The following is a 4,639-nucleotide window of genomic DNA, read 5'->3' on the forward strand; positions in this document are numbered from 1 at the left end:
AGCGTCTCTAGTGGACAGACGCCAAAGGGCAAACAGGCTGATAATCAGGAGGTCGTTCTCCGGAAAAATCACGCCAGCGAAGCTGGCACAGTCGATCCTCAGCCAGTCTGATAAATCGCTCCACGCAGAATGGCTACGCCAAAAGGGAAGTAATCGAACCCTGGGAATTTTAGTCACTCTTTCTTCCCCGTCCGACGTACAGGCAATCTTAGAGCAAGCTGGCAGCATTCGAAAGGCCAACCCAATGATCAGGCGCCGATCTGAGGATCGTCCTCTAGACGCACGCAAGCTTGGTCACAACAGGTCAGGAGTGAAAGCACGGAAAAGGCTTCCACCGGGCACCAAATCGGACGACGCCAAACTAATGACAAAGCTGAATGTGATTATATTCCCCTATGCTCCCGAAACCAGCTGCGTCTCCGGACAGCAGTTTATNAGATTCAGAAACGTGTTCAGCCCTAGTTTGCATTGAACAGAAAGCTCCTGATTTGTTGCTCCATAGAGCCCGGGAAAATTCCGTGAGCTTCCTGCGGAGAGTGTCTCGGCAATGCCGTAAACCGTTTGCACATTTTGACTGCCGGCATTTCGAAGACTAGGCGTGGGAATTTCTAATTCGTAGATACTATCGACCTGTGTTGGATCCGTTCTTCATTTAGTGTTCATGGACAATGCAACGGTTCGCATGTGTCAACGTTCCCAAACCACATCTCTGGTCGCGCCTAGTCCGTTTCCATAAAGCACCGTTTCGTACCAAACACAGGATGAATCTGGTTGTACGATCACCATTGACAGCCAAGAATTCAACCCACCCTCCTTTCCCTCTGGAAAGGTTGCTTCTAGGTAATGTTCCTAAACTTATATCTATTATTTTCAGATTCGTGTGAGAGAAACCTGCTCCAGGACTACAGCTGGAGGTACCCACACATCAACCGGCTCACTGTGTTTGTATCAAGGTAGCTTAGTGTTCCACCATGACCGAGTTATCTGTGAGTATTTGATTGAACGATCGAGGGTTAGCGGTAATGTTCCTAAACTTATATCTATTATTTTCAGATTCGTGTGAGAGAAACCTGCTCCAGGACTACAGCTGGAGGTACCCACACATCAACCGGCTCACTGTGTTTGTATCAAGGTAGCTTAGTGTTCCACCATGACCGAGTTATCTGTGAGTATTTGATTGAACGATCTGAGGGTTAGCCACCTAGAAAACTGTGTCTCAATGCGAATTACGTTTTCCGTGAGTTAGAAGTGCACGGTCTTGAGCGCATAGTCAGCCAGGGAAAAACGTTTGCACCACGACATTCTTCTGGTTTCCAGATATTTTATTGGGTGTTTTGACCAATCACGGTTGCCCTTGTGCTCTTTCATCAACATAGTTATGGTGCATTTTGACTAAAAGTTAACTTCTTTTTCCCCAACCGAGATGAAAATTGTCTCAAGTCGAATGGATCGTTTTGAACTGAAGTCCTTACATTGGTAATGGAAAGCGTCCTGTTTTCAGACAGTCTGGGAAGTTACAAGAATCGTTACGCACAAAGGAACGACCTTCTGGTTGTTGTTGTGGTTAGCCAATGCGCCGTGTCGACCGTGGCTGAACCCATTTTGTTTCAGCCCACCATGAACTTTCGTTGCAGTCAAATGGCTTGATGAAAAATACGACTCCTGTGACAGTGCGCACTGGTAATTCCATGCCCAACGCGTGCGTGTTCAATCGGAATTGCGACGAAAGTCCTGACTCACCCAGAGATCTGTTTGTCACAAGACGTGTTTAGAAAACCTTGGTTCACTGGAGTTACGAGTTGCCTTTCATTCCGCTGGGTCAGTTGTGTCTACTCGACTTCCGGTGGAATCGATTCGTTCCGAAAATATGCCGCAATGGGACCCTTTCTATTCTACGGCATCTCTGAAGCAAATTATTCTTTGTACAGGTAGGGTGTGGATCAACCAATCAGTGACAAATGGCGTGCCCAAAGTTTGTGTAACGTCACTTGAAGCGAAATGGATGCGAGACAAACTGAATTGCCCATGCGGATGGAAAACAGAGACAGAGGTGTTACAAGGCCAAATTTGATCCAGCCGGCATAATACCAGTGGAATCTCCGTTGTGTTCGGAATCGCATCTATGTCATCGATGAAGGATGATTGACCTCCCTCTACACACGGGAAAATTTGTTCACCAGTTTGACCCACACATCTTAGCTCAAAAGGCGTGAGGGCAGATTCACGATAGGTGCGTGTCTTTGGCCCATAAATCTGTGCTAAACGTTCGCGGCTTCAAGTCAGGTGTCCACAATCGATAAAACTTTGCTAATATTTACCCTTAAGATTTGGCTGACTTCACCTATTCCACTTTTGCCAACGTGTCTTCTCACCCACATAAACCCCACTCCAAAGTTAAATGGTTTGCAACTGAAGTCGTTCCAGTCAGATAGTAACTCTCTAGTTTGATGACTACGCTTACCGCCCTCCCCCCTCTGGGATTTCATCACCCTTTGTGAGGATTATTTGGAAGGGGAGGGTTCTAGCATTTTACCCAAAAATAGTGTGAGCTGCCACTTTTCTACTCCTTGTGGGTAGCATTAAAAATTGGCTAGTCATCATTACTCTACTTCCAAAGTTTCAACGAGGTTTCAGCGAGTTTGTACTAGCCAGCACCATTCGGGCGTATCGATGGCCGAAGCATGATCAGATGCATTTCAAGGCCGGCAAGTCTGAAACACCTCAAAAATAACCACTCCCTTGACAGCTTAGCCTTTGTTCAATCCAACTTAGATTGAAGTCGATGGCCGAGAACTTTGGAACGGAACAAAGCAAGCTTTAGCCGAGCCCCGTGTGCAAAAGACAGCTTTTGTATCTGTCGGACATCAGAAGACATGAGAGGGGTATGATGGCTCAGGTGGCTGGAAGGTCCGTTGTTCGAACCCGACCACTGCCACTCGACTTCCCCTGTCTGGGCTTGGACAACCTGGCAGTATCCCAGTCCTCGTGCTTCCTTTGGGTGGCATGGCAGCTAGGCACCGAAAGGGTGTTACAGCCGAAAGAACGAGGAGACATGAGAAGACTCAAACCACCGTGATGAGCTCCTCTCAGCCTTTCGTTGAAGGTCCTAAAGACATGAATATGAGACATCCAGCAGACGCGGCCACTGAAACATCAGCTGACTAAATTTGGCGATCACCGAAAAGGGTTAAACCGTGGTCCCGTTGTACCTAATGCTTGCGGCCAACAGACGCATCTTGAAACATTTCATGGAAAAGAAGAACACCAGTCTCGCAACTCATTTTGACCCTCCTTCAATTAAAAATCAATTATTAACTGACATGTCCGAAACGTGCAAAAAACACGGGGGCATTGCAACCGGAGTATTAAACCATTGGTTAATCGCTACCAAATATTAAATGTGTATGCTTCTTGAGATTTTAACGGAGATTTTTCCGGAGAGCGATGTACAACTGCTTTATTTGCATTTGGAATCATCAGCGGTGTGCACCTTACAAAAAATCAGACAATCTCGAACCCGTGCCTTCCAGACTACTGGTTACATCACTTAAACTTTCGGCCACCAGCGCATGTGTAATAAAGTTAGTAGAACGCCCTGGGACAAAATATAGCACCACTCATTCTTCAATTGCAAAATCCTCATCATGTCGTATCACTTGCTGGCTTGCTTCTAAAGTGGCGAGTTCTCACGAGAAAAGCTCACTTGCCGGATTTATCTTATTCTTCTCCTGGGCCACTTACTCTCCTTAGGTACACTACTTACACTAGTTAAGTAGCTCACGCTATGAATAAAATTCACCCAGTTAGCGAGACTGTCATGGGAACACGTATCAAGAAAAAAGGAACATATGTGACCACGTGATGTGGACCCTGTGACTGAAAGTTGAATGAAGCGAGCTTCTCAAACTACTGATCAGGCACTCTTGGCTGAACGGTTAAGGGCGATTTTGACGACAAACAATAGGAATGAAACCGTTGTGCAGTGCTTTTCGGCTGTTCAGCATGGATTAGCTTCACGAACAGGGTGGTAGTTCTTTTCATAAAAGAAACTTCTTCGACGGCCCACTACCGGTTTTGTCCTTCTTGGGAATCATCAGGTGGGCACAGTCCCCGAGTTTCCGTCAACCTTATGTTCTACTTGTTCTACTAAAATTCCACATTTCCTCACCATACCAGTTATCCTATGAAACTTAAACGTGCAAACTTTTCATCATATACCTGCTCCACTAAATGGAGATAGATCACGTACCCGACACAACTGACTGATCTGAAATATCCTTTTACAGCTAACACAAAATCAGCCACATAAGATGGTGGAACTGCAGAATGTACAATCGTTGAAGAATACGAACAGCGGTGAAACGGCCAACAGGTGATTACCTATGGAGATGACTGTGGGCACCGCACGAGGTCGAACACAGACAAGGCACATGTCACAGTATGTAGGAACAGCGGTTCTCCCTCCCACCCTGTCTCGTTGGACGAGCAATAACGTTCAACTAGAATTACCGTGCTCTCTGATCGTCATGACAGTTGTATTGTTGCCGCTGTTCTTATGTGCAGTTGATGAGCTGATATATCGCGGCTGGGATTAAATCAAAAGGAGTTTCTCCGAAAACAATACCACTTCGATGTCCAA

Source organism: Opisthorchis viverrini (assembly GCF_000715545.1).
Source record: "Opisthorchis viverrini unplaced genomic scaffold opera_v5_167, whole genome shotgun sequence".
Classification (NCBI taxonomy): domain Eukaryota; kingdom Metazoa; phylum Platyhelminthes; class Trematoda; order Opisthorchiida; family Opisthorchiidae; genus Opisthorchis; species Opisthorchis viverrini.